At 40.7% G+C, this 13,318-nt stretch overlaps 1 protein-coding gene across 1 annotated transcript in view; it reads right to left on the bottom strand.

Moving 5' to 3' along the window:
* The window catches only part of Sash1 (SAM and SH3 domain containing 1), an 899,535-nt gene that overhangs the window by 659,037 nt on the left and 227,180 nt on the right, over positions 1 to 13,318 (bottom strand). The gene's annotated exons all lie outside the window — the stretch shown is intronic.

Genomic DNA, 13,318 nt, shown 5'->3' with positions numbered 1-13,318 from the left:
TGTTGGAAAATATTTATATATCTTTATATTTGTATTTTCCTGTCATGTTTGCTAATGAAATAACACATATATAGTTAATCTTTCTTCCATATATATATATATATATATATATATATATATATATATATATATCAGCATGTCTGAGGTATTTAAACTCAGGGGTAGAAGAAGATCTCTGAAAGGGTAAGTGTATGGGAAAGAGAAGACACAGAGACTAAGTCCTCAAATGCTCCAATGATGATGAGTTTGAGAGGCAAGATAGAGAAACAATGAGGTCCCACCCAACCAATGGGTACTAGTTGTCTGTTATAAAAGGACAATGGGAAATGGCAAATGTTAGGATGTATAGAAATTGGAACCCTAGGATATTGCCAGTGACAATGTAAAATGGTACAGAAGCTACTGTGGAAAACACCCAGGTTATTTCTTAAAAAGTTAAAAAATAGAATTATCATCTGACTCTGAAATTTCATATTATTTGCATGCATATTTATAGCAGTTTTATTCACAAAAGGCAAAAAGTGGAAATGACTTATCTAGAATAGGTAAATTCATTAATACCAGAAGTAGAATAGAGGATCCTAAGGCCTGGAAGAGGAAGAAATGGGGAATCGTTGCTTAATGGTACAAAGTTTCCATTTTGAGTGATTAAAAAGTTTTGAAAGTAGAGAGTGATAATGATTACATAATGCTGTGAATGTACTTGATTCTACTGAATTGTGCTGTTAATAATAGTTAAAATGATTAACTTCATTGTGTGTGTGTGTCCATAGTTAATATTTTTTTAAAAAGAGGATCAAAAACGATACCAAGAAAGAGTCGCTGATGAGGTTGGAAGAAACCAAAGAGGATGGAGGCCAAGCAGATAAAGTGCTTTGTGGAGAAGGAGATCATTATTTTAGAGGCTGCAGAGAGATCCAGCAAGACAACTGAGAAAAGATGGTGGAAGAAGCTGGAGATCATAAAACCCTCGTATGGTTATCACAAGTAGAGCAGTCCTTGCTTCCAGAAGATGCATTCAGTTCCCACTAACCACTATTATCAGCACTAATCTTAGTATTACTGTGGCATGGCACGGATTGTAACTAATTGCTGCAGAAAAATAGAAAAGGTAGAAAGAAATAGAGGGAGGAAAAACAGGAAAAAACATATCAATATAAACTGTAGCACAGACACCATTTTTACTGGGCCTAACATTCATGCTTTTATTCCCTGCCCTCATAAGTATGGAATTAATCTATTTTAAAAGAAAATAGGGGACAGGGTGCTGATTGAAACTAATCAATCAAGTTGGGAGGTGATTAATCGGAGGCAGTCTGGTATGGCTGGAGGCATATCTACAATGCAGGTTGAGAAGTGGTCGTTTTATAGTTCATTACATATCTGTGTGATGTTATTTATTGTTTACTTAAGCAATAGCAATTGAAGCCCAGGCCAATTCCTGGGAATTAATGACCCACGGGGAGAGGCCATTACCTCTAGACATTAACCCCAGTCTGTTCAGTTTTTCCAGGAAAATTCCTTTGAAGGACTATTTACTCAACATCCCTTGTTACCACATTTTAAAATACTACTTTAAATATTCCTTTAATGGAAGGTCACTGAACTGTATGAACAGTTCCACACTTTTAAAAGCGATTGTTTGTCTTTAAGCTCAAAGAGGAAGAAAAACTGCAAGGTCCACCTCTTGGAGGCCTTTCTGAGCTTCGTCCCTACCGTAGGCAGCATCCTGCAGGTAGAAGAGGCAGGGAGAGAGTGGGTCCAGACACACTTGAGGTGTTTCCACAGGGGAGTTCTGAAACATCTTGATTTATGTCCTTTTAGGGCAACACCCAAGCATCTGCCTGCCAGAGTGTGAAGAAGTTCATGATTCAAGTTATTTCTCTTTGTCAGAGAACAAAGGGGAAAAAAATAGAGAACTGGTCCAAGCGGACCACTGGCCCCCAGGCTGAGACGGTTCTTTGGGTTATATCTAAAATTTACATTGTACTTCTTATTTAATTTCCAGAAACAACTAAATAATCAATTTTTTTGAGAAGGAATAATCCTAATAATTCTGATTATTACCAAGACCAGGTCCTGAGAACGCCAAAGCTGGACACATCCTCAGTGATTCCCTAAGCCAGGGGAGGGAACCTCATTTGCTTGAGGACAAAGAGAACCTAAGTATTCACAGAATCTGGACTTGAGTTACTTTTACCTCAGCTCTGCTGACAAAAATACACAGTAGCAACAATAGCACGAGCACATGGAGCCAACCCTTCAAAAATCTTCACATATGGGGGCAGGGGGCGGTGCTGGGGTTGTGGCTCAGTGGAAGAGCACTTACCTAGCACATGTGAGGCACTGGGTTCAATCCTCAGCCCCACATAAAAATAAGTAAACAAATAAATAAGCAAACAAATAGAAGCATGTGTGCATCTACAACTAAAAATTCACCATCACACTGATCTAGGCACTGTATTCTCATCTCTAATTCTTGTATGAAGAATCTGAGGCACAGAGATGTTAAACAACGTGTCCAATGTCACCCAGCTGGTAAATGAAAAAAGGAAATTCTGAAGCCTCAGGAAGTGGCTTAACCACATGCTAATGGGGATTAGGGAGGGAATCATCTTATCAGCAGTCTGTTTCCAGCACTTATTCTGGCTACAAAAAATATAAACACCATTCATATTCTGCTTCTTCTATAGCGCTGTTCTAAATGCCTTCTAAATATCACCTCATGCCCTCATAATAACCCTTTCAGATATCATCCTCACTGTCCTCAATTCACAGAGAAGGAAACTGAGGCAGAGTGAGATGTTCCTTGACCAGGATCACACAGCTGGGAAACTTCAGGGCATTTACTCTGGGTGTGGCTCCGGGTCAGGGAAGCCGAGCAGTATACTCAGCCTCTCCTTCCCCAGATCCTAAACACCCAAATCAATGACCCTTCTGTCATGACCTCACTCTTCCTTCTTCCATTTCCTGACTGACTCCTGATCCTCCTTCAGTGTCTCGTCCCCCATACACAGGAGGCAGTCAGGAGCCTGGAGCATGGAGAACGTTTCAGTATGCTGGAAGAACTTCCTCTAACTTCATGGTGACGTGGTGGGGGCTGGGGGAGGATAAAATGAGAGAAACCGGACAGAAGCCAAGAGAAGAGAGTGCCAAGGAGGGCCATGACTGTGAGTCCCAGCTCTGGCCAGCACACCAATGTCAACATGTATTTATCAAGGGCTTCCTCAGGAAGCTCAGCCTGGCATGCTACCTACACTTCATTGTTGAGAGCCACAGTCAAAGGGGCCCCAGCAACATCTAGCTGATTGGCTCCTCGGCCCCAGCAACATCTAGCTGATTGGCTCCTCTGCGGTGATGCTCATTGGACTGTTTCCCTGCCCTTTCAGACCACAGAGCTGCTCATTGGGGGACTTTTTTTGGCTCCGCCCACGTGACCCAGCCAATCGGCCTCAAGAGCAGGAGGATTGTGGGAGGTGGAGAGAGGCTTGTGTGGGAGAGAGAGGCTTGTGGAAAGCCGGTGGTGGCAGTTGAGGCTCTGAGGATTTTTCCTGAGAGGCTGTTTTGTTTGGCGTGTGTGGTTCTAAAAATAAAGTTAGTTTCTTTTGACAAGTGGCTCCTGATTGTGCCCAGCCAGACTGCGGCATTTGGTGGCTCGCACGGGGAGCGACTGAGGGTAAGTGAACTGCTCGCCCCTGAGGGCAGGGCAAGAGGATGGGTAGCCATTTTAAGATTCTTCTTTTGTTATTTTGTTTCACTTTTGTTTTAAGTTGCCTGTCCCTGGAGATGTGTAAGATGGAAGAAAAACCGCTCACATCTGAGGAACAGATAGGGAGAAAGGACGGATGGACATTTCAGGAGGCTATTATAATGATTTTGTGTTGTTCCAATTTTGTTTCACTCAGTTTCAGTTTTGTTAGGCGTTATCTTGTTGAGTTGTATTATAGTAGAAATACGGGATCAGAAATTAGTAAAAAACAAACTGAAAGAGTGTTAAGTAAATTGTTAGAGGAAGGAGGCATCTCAGTAAAATCAAGAACAATCAGGGCATACGTTGATACAATACAAAAATGTAGCCCATGGCTTTTTAAGGAGGAGTTGTTAAATATATCACAATGGAACCATCATGGTGAAGATTTAAAAAGAATAGAAAAGAAAAGCCCAGGGACTCTGCCAGTTGGCACATTGCCATTGTGGACGTTCATATCTTGTTTGCTTAGTCCAAAGCCTTCAGTTCAGACAATGGTAGAGGAAGAAGAAGACATAATGATTCAAGTAAAAGAGAAGGTCTCTCAAGTTAGTCAGACAGAGGAAAAGATTCAAGTAAAAGAGAAGGCCTCTCAAGCTAGTCAGACAGAGAAAGAAAGTGTAAAACAGAAAAAGCCATCAGGGGGAAAGTTACAACAGGAGACTGCTACTAACACCTTTCTATCACCAGAGGACGTAAGTGTCCAACTAACAAGGCCACCTCCATATGCTGGGAGGTCCCCAACCCCCGCAGTTGATAGTTGGGATCCTGAGACAAGATCTCAAATATTAACATGCCCTGTATTTGAGGCAGGAGGGCAGCGATTTTACCAAGTTTTAAATTTCAAAACAGTGAAGCAGCTAAAAGAGGCTGTAACAACCTATGGTCCTCAAGCACCCTTCACTGTAAGCATGGTCGAATCCATTAACAACTTGAACATGACGCCAGCAGATTGGGCTAATATGTGTAAAGCTGTGCTAAATGGAGGACAATACCTGTTATGGAAGGTTGCCAATGAGGAATTTTGCAAGGAGACGGCTAGGCGAAATGCAGCAGCTGGTTATCCTCAGAGAAATCTAGATATGTTGTTAGGAAAGGGACCTTATGAGGATCAGCAGCAACAAATTGCATATGATCCTGGTGTATACGCACAAATTGCTGCAGATGCAATTAAGGCATGGAAGACTTTACAAGGACATGGAGGTTTACAAGTTCAATTATCTAAGGTAATACAAGGAGCTAATGAACCTTATGCTGAATTTGTAGATAGGCTTATTCAAACAGCTACCAGAGTTTTTGGGAATACAGAACAAGCAATGCCATTACTAAAACACCTGGCTTATGAGCAAGCGAATCGTTGGTGCAGAGATATCATTAGACCATGGAAACATGAAGATTTAAACACATATATTAAATTATGTAGAGACATTAATGAACAAGAGCAAGTCGTGGCAGCTGCAGTAAAACAGGCTTTAGATGCCAGAGACATTAATGAACAAGGGCAAATTGTGGCAGCTGCAGTAAAACAGGCTTTAGATGCCAGGCCAAGAACATGCTACAATTGTGAACAAACAGGACATTTTAAAAGGAATTGCCCCATTGGAGGAGGGTTTAACAAAACTAGGTATCAAAGGAGTAGAATACCAGGTATTTGCCCACGATGCCGTAGAGGGAGACATTGGGCTAATGAATGCCGTTCTCAAACCACCATAGAGGGTACTCCATTATCAAAAAACGAACAAGGACCAGGTGTTTATCCACGATATCGTGGAGAAAGGCATCGGGCTCCATTGCCAAAAAATGGACAGGGGGGCCCAATGCTCCGGGGCCCAAAACCACAAATATACGGAGCACTGGAGGAACCCAGCAACCCCATCAGGGTAGTGCCCAGGACACATTGTCCATCAGATCCCTCATCAGACAAACCAGAGGGAGCGCAGGGTTGGACATCTGCGCCTCCGCCAGAGCAGTACTAACTCCAGAGATGGGAGTTCAAATCATTCCCACAGGGGTGAAAGGACCTCTTCCCAAAGGAACAGTAGGCTTATTATTGGGACGCAGCTCTTCTACTCTAAAAGGACTTATGATAAGTCCTGGGGTAATTGATCCCGATTATGAAGGTGAAATAAAAATTATAGCCAGTTCTCCAAAGGGTATATCAGTAATTTCACCAGGAGATAGAATAGCACAGTTACTAATAATACCCAGCCTACATGATAAATTTTCCAGTCGTACTGTAGAAAGAGGTTCCAAGGGATTAGGCTCCACAGGTGTAGATTGGGCTATGCTTTCTTTAAATTTAGATTCTCGCCCCATGCTAAAACTAAATATTCAAGGACATGAATTTAATGGGCTACTGGATACAGGTGCAGACCTTAGCATCATCTCTCGTCAAGAATGGCCAAAACATTGGCCATTACAACAAGCCACTCAAACGCTTCGAGGCCTAGGAGTGGCGACTAATCCCCATAGAAGTGCAATGGTATTAGATTGGAAGGATCCTGAAGGATGTGAAGGAACTATACAGCCATATGTATTGGATCATCTTCCCGTAAATTTATGGGGACGAGATGTCCTAGATCAATTAGGTTTGACATTAACAAATAACATCAACCAAAATGCACCCACTATTATGACTAGACAAGGTTTTAGGAAAGGAAAAAGATTAGAAAAACAAGAACAAGGTATAGCAGCACCAATACAAATAGATCAAGGAACAGACAGACATGGGTTGGATTTTCAGAAAGGGCCACTGAGACAATAAAAATTACTTGGAAATCAGAAAGACCAGTATGGGTTCCTCAGTGGCCCCTGACTAAAGAAAAGATACAAGCAGCCCATGACCTGGTCAAACAACAATTAGCAGAAGGACATATACAACCTTCTGTATCTCCCCATAATACTCCCATTTTTGTCATCAAAAAGAAATCTGGTAAATGGAGATTATTGCAAGATTTAAGAGCCATTAATAATGAGATGGTTATTATGGGACCTGCTCAATCAGGGATTCCTCAATTGTCTGCTTTGCCAAAAACCTGGTATGTTTTAGTTATAGATATTAAAGATTGTTTTTTTTCAATTCCAATTCATCCTGAGGATAGTCCACGTTTTGCATTTACTATCCCTGCACTGAATCATGAAGGTCCTGATCAGAGATATGAATGGAAAGTACTCCCTCAAGGGATGGCTAACAGCCCAACTATGTGTCAAATTTATGTTAACAAAGTAATCCAGCCACTTAGAAATCAAAATCCTGAACTACAAATATTTCACTATATGGATGATGTATTATTAGCACACAAAGATAAAAACACATTGCTAGAATGTTATGCCACACTTACAAACTTATTAAAAAATTATAATCTAGAGATAGCAATAGATAAAGTACAATTAAATTTTCCAATTAATTATTTAGGAGTTCTATTATCCTCAACCATGGTCCGTCCACCAAAAATTCAAATACGAGTAGATCAACTCAAATCACTTAATGACTTTCAAAAGTTATTAGGAGACATAAATTGGATAAGGCCTTATTTAGGTATACCAACAGGAGAGTTGGGACCTTTATTTGATATCCTAAAAGGTCCATCAGATCCAAATTCACCCCGAATGTTAACGCCTGAAGCAAGAAAGGCATTAAAAATCATTGAAACATATATGGAAAATATGCATTTGGATAGAATTGATATAAGTTTGCCTTTATTATTTATTGTACTACCAACAAAAAATATTCCTACAGGAGTATTTTGGCAAGAAGGTCCATTATTATGGATACATTTATCTTATTCTCCTAACACTATTCTTACTAGGTATCCTGAGGCTGTAGGACAATTAATACTCAAAGGAATAAAAGCAGCAAAGGGAGTGTTTGGAATTTCTCCCAATAAAATTATTACTCCATATACTATGAATCAAATTGATGAGTTAGCTAATGAGTTAAATACTTGGGCAATAATCATGTGCAAATCTAATGTTTCATTTGATAACCACTTACCATCTAATCCTTTATTGTCTTTTTGGTCATTGCATCCTGTAATTTTTCCAAAAATGACAAGAAAAACACCTATCATGAATGCTCCAAATATATTCACTGATGGGTCAAATAATGGTACAGCAGCAGTAGTTACCCCTGATCAAACTTTTACATTTTTAGTACCCAAACAATCAGCTCAAAAGGTAGAGCTTAATGCAGTTTTACAAGCTTTTGTGATGTTTAAAGATTCTGTATTTAATTTATTTTCTGATAGTCAGTATGTAGTTAATGCTATAGTATCTCTTGAAGATGCTGGTAGGATTTCCCCTTCTTCTACTGTTTTCTCTTTGCTTTCCACTATACAAAGTCTAATCTGGGACAGAAAAGATCCATTCTTTATAGGACATATCAGGGCACATACAGGATTGCCTGGAGCCCTTAGTTTGGGCAATGATTTAGCAGATAAAACTACACATGACATACATATTTTCTCTACACTAGAAGAAGCTATAAATTTTCATAAAAAGTTCCATGTCAATGCTAATACTTTACAAAAGCGTTTTAAAATAACTAAGGAACAAGCTAGACAAATAATAAAACAATGTCAAAATTGTGTGACCTTTTTACCACAAGTTAATCTTGGAGTCAATCCTAGAGGATTGATACCTAACCATATTTGGCAGATGGACGTCACACACTTGCCAGAATTTGGAAAATTAAAATATTTGCATGTTACAGTTGATACTTCTTCTGGATTTTTGATGGGCTCCCTTCATGCCGGAGAAAAAACTAAAGATGTTATAGCTCATTGCTTACAAAATTTTGCCACTGTGGGTGTTCCAAAACAGTTAAAAACAGATAATGCCCCTGGTTATACTTCTACCTCTTTTAAACAATTTTGCTCAACATTTGGCATTACTCATATAACAGGAATCCCATACAATCCACAGGGACAAGGCATAGTTGAAAGAGCTCATCAAACTATTAAAATGTACTTATTAAAGCAAAAAGAAGGAATTGGGAAGGGGTATATATTCCCCAAAGATAAACTTAAAATAACCCTTTTTACTCTAAACTTTTTAAATTTGGATTCATCAGGACTTAGTGCTGCGGAAAGGCATATGTGTCCAAAAAATGTACATAAGCCCAAGGTACTTTGGAAGGATATTCTAACAGGACAATGGAAAGGTCCTGACCCAGTAATTGTCTGGAGTCGGGGGTCTGTTTGTGTGTTTCCACAGGGAGAACAGCAGCCGATTTGGATTCCAGAGAGATTAACCAAGGTCCTGACCCAGTGATTGTCTGGAGTCGGGGGTCTGTTTATGTGTTTCCACAGGGAGAACAGCAGCCGATTTGGATTCCAGAAAGATTAACTAAAGCGATTTCTACAGACCAAAAAGAAGATGATTTGGCTCAAATCCATAACAACTGATATCCAAAACTCCAGTTTGGCTATTCTTACATCTGCAACAGAACCAGGATGCTTTTTTCAATATCTATTTTATTATTGCCCTTTGCCATATCATGAAGTTCTATTTTGTTTTTTGAGCTCATACAGACCTAGGTTAATGTTTTGCTGATCAGTTCTATTTTTTGACTATAGAGTTTTTAAACATTGCAATGGAGATTTCACCTGTAAAAAGTTATAAGGCCTTTACTATAATGTTATGTGTTGTATGTATTATATTATGTGTGCACACTTGTGTTTTGTGTTATATGTTTGAATGTATGTATGTCCATATATCATATATGATGAGCGCTCATGATAAAATGGATCCAAATATTTTTTTTTAATTCACGTGATTTAAATGGTTTAATTTAATTGGGTAAACAGCTGTTAAAGATTGTTTTAATATGTGAACACAAAAGAAGGTTAACAGATCTGTTTGTTTACTTTCACCTTTCCTTTTCATTATATTTAATAATTCTCTTAAAGATAATGTAAATTGTTAAGAAAATTGTTTTCTTTTAGTGCCTTCTGTAATGTTACATAATTTTTTCTTTAGCCATTATTGCCAGAATTCCTATCTTCATCCCAGTGCTGGTGAAGTCAAAGATAAAACCAATCTACAGCTTCTACAATAGCCATCACTGAACTGCTTGCAGAACTTGCCTGGACACATTGTGAGCTCACCTGTATGCATTGTGAACTATCTGTTGGTGCAGCGACTTGTGGTAGTGTTGGGGTATTTTTGCTGATGATGTCACCGGTGGTACAATTTTTCAAAGGAGCCCTCAATTGGCTTAATGTCATGGCATTTTGCATCCTCCTCTACTAGTGATGGTCTAAAATTTGGGGGCCAACAGAGGTGAGGCAAAGAACCTCACCCCCCCACTGGTGCAAAGGCCTATCCACAAGTATAGCTGTATGCTGGACCGGTAGTCAGTGACGGGTATGATCCAATTGCAGTGGTACCAACCTAAGACAGGAGGCTGACGCCTAGAGGTCAGTTCATCCGATGACGGGTAAGGACCATATGTTGAATTGGACTGCCTAACAGACACGGTCCCTAAGCCACATGCTTGTTGTTTAAACAGAGAGGGGGAGATGTTGAGAGCCACAGTCAAAGGGGCCCCAGCAACATCTAGCTGATTGGCTCCTCGGCCCCAGCAACATCTAGCTGATTGGCTCCTCTGCGGTGATGCTCATTGGACTGTTTCCCTGCCCTTTCAGACCACGGAGCTGCTCATTGGGGGACTTTTTTTGGCTCCGCCCACGTGACCCAGCCAATCGGCCTCAAGAGCAGGAGGATTGTGGGAGGTGGAGAGAGGCTTGTGGAAAGCCGGTGGTGGCAGTTGAGGCTCTGAGGATTTTTCCTGAGAGGCTGTTTTGTTTGGCGTGTGTGGTTCTAAAAATAAAGTTAGTTTCTTTTGACAAGTGGCTCCTGATTGTGCCCAGCCAGACTGCGGCACTTCATTCCCACTTTTTATAGATCACATCACTCTGAAGGAGGTACTGTTTGAATTCTCACTTCACAGATAAGAAGACTGAGGTTTAAAGAGGTTAATTAACTTGAAAAGTCTCCCAGCTAGATGTCGGCAGAGTAAGGATGTGAACCCAGGTCATGAGAACCCAAGGTCTGTGAGCTCTGTCACTGTACACCTGGCCTCCCAGGGACCCCGTCAAGGCTCAGGTCTCCCCAGTGAGGCTGTTGGACAGGGACCATGGACTGACACATGTAAGTTCAGTAAAACTGAATGTCCTTCCCAAGACCCCTCCCTTCCAATTTTCTTCTGGGATAACTGAGAAGTATCAATGAGGGAGGGATCTCTTCCTAGCCTTGTTTAGGGACTTCCTTTGGGGCCCTCTCTGTAATCTCAAGACTTCAGATTAGAGGTTTTTTCTCTGCCTGTGCTCATGCTATTTTTAATCATGTGTATGTATGAAGGGGAGGAGGTAGAAGTCATTTGATTCAAATTCAAAGGTAAAATTGTAAGGCATATCATAAAGATTTACTTTTGTGAATTCATTATTATACACAAGGGCTTTTGTACATATTATCCCTGTCAGTCTTCCTGCAATGTGCCGAATAATTATGTCTCTCCAAAATTCATGTTGAAATCCTACCCCCCATCCCAGGTCATGGTAGAAAGAGGAAGAAATTTTAGGAGGTGTTTAGGTCATAAGGATGGGGCTCTTATGAATGAGATAGAAATAAAGAGACCGCAAAGGGCTCCTTTGCCCCTTCTTCTATTATGAGGATACAGCAAGAGGAAAGCCATCTATGAATCAAATGGGCACTCACCAGACACAAGATGGGCTAGCAGCTTCATCTTGGACTCCCAGCTTCTAAGCTATGAGAAATAAATGTGTTGTTTCTGAACCACTCAGTCTGTGATATTCTGTTATAGCATCCAAAGTAGGCTAAGACCCCCCCCCCACTACTTAGCCACTCTTTTCTCCTCTTTATAGACAAAAGAACATGATTCACAGACAGACAGTGACCACCCCAAGTTCCCACATTATACCAGCTGTATCTGACAGGGCCAGTTTTCAAACCTAGCCCTCCTGTCTGGTCATTCGGACACCAGGGTGCAACATGAATGGGTCTGTTGGGAACTGAGAAATGGATCGGTGTAAATACAACCCATTGGTATTTTATGCAGTGTATACCCCAAGATTCCCACATGCAGCATCTGTCTCCCAAGAGCACATTTCAAAGCCCGCAATGCAGCAGGTGAGGCATACTGACGCGTCATAGGAAGGGAGGGCTCCTGGGGTGGTGGTACAAATGACCAGTGGTTGAGAATACTTGCTTTGTGATTTACTTAAGACAACTGCCAAGCAACTGGGGACCTCCCTATGAGAGACATGATATGGATGACCGTCTTGATCCCTGGTGCATTCATGGTGAGAATCTGATGCCTGCTTTCTGACTAGGCCATCTGTTTCTAAGGCAGCTTCAAGCTTAGACATTATTATGGGCTGATTACTTTGCCCCAAACTCATGTTGAAGCTCTAACCCCAGTACCTCCAAATGTGACTGCTTTTGGAGACAGGACCTTCAATGAGGTGATTAATGAGGTCCTAAGGATGGGCTTTAATGCAGTCTGACTGGTGTCCTTGTAACAAGAGGGAATTTGGGCCCGCATAGACATCAGGGAGGCAAGGGCACAGGAGAAACACCCTGTTGGGGACACAGGGAGAAGGCTGGCCTCTGATAGCAAGGACAGTGGCCTGGAACAGCTCTTTCCCTCGTGGCCCTCAGAAGAAACCAAATCTGCCAACACCTTGATCTTGGACATCTAACCCCCAGAACTATAAGAAAATAGATTTCTGTAGTTTACATTGCCAGTCTGTGATATTTTGTTATGGCTGCCCAAGCAGACGAATACAGAAGCCAAATTTAATAGTCTCAAAATTTGTTGTCAGTGCTTATCTAGCATTTAAACATTTTAGGTAAGTGTGAAATGTTTTAAAATACTTTGATATGTCACCAGTCAGGATGGAAAGTCCTCCCTGCCCTTTCCTAAGTTCTGAGCATCCCACTGACCACTTGACTTCTAAAAGTTCCATGCTTCCTGTTTCACTTGATGTAGGCTAAGCTTTTCCCCCCAGGAAGGTTTTTAAATTAAATACCTTCCTAAGTTACCTGGAGTATTCCCAAATAATGAATTTGACATTTCAATGCAAATTGCAAGTGCATATTTAGTAGCAGATCCCCACATCCTGGAACTCAATTACTGTCTCGTGAAGGAGGAAAGGAGACCTCTGATGTTTCAGACTTACAAGATTGGATTTTGAGTCTCTGACAATAGAGTACGTAGGCCTCTTTTTCAGAATAAAAGTTTAAAGTGTCCAGATCAAATTATGTGCTTTCAGCCAATGTTTATTGAGCACTTAGTATGTGCTAGGAGTAGGCAGGAAGTCTTTTAATGTACCCTTATAGCTCTTATAGTTGAATTGACTTATAGTTCCATTCCTTATAGTTCCATAACCTTGGAATCATTTTAATTAAAAATAAAATATTGTAGGCTGGGGTTATAGCTCAGGGTAGAGCACTTGCCTAGCATGTGTGAGGTATTGGGTTCGATTCTCAGCACCACATATAAATAATATATATTTATATATTATATATATAAGTGATATATTATAT

The sequence above is a fragment of the Marmota marmota genome, unplaced genomic scaffold (assembly GCF_001458135.2).
Source record: "Marmota marmota marmota unplaced genomic scaffold, marMar, whole genome shotgun sequence".
Taxonomy (NCBI): Eukaryota; Metazoa; Chordata; class Mammalia; order Rodentia; family Sciuridae; genus Marmota; species Marmota marmota.
The sequence above is the reverse complement of the archived record's forward strand: the minus strand, read 5'-3'. Positions and strand labels throughout refer to the sequence as shown.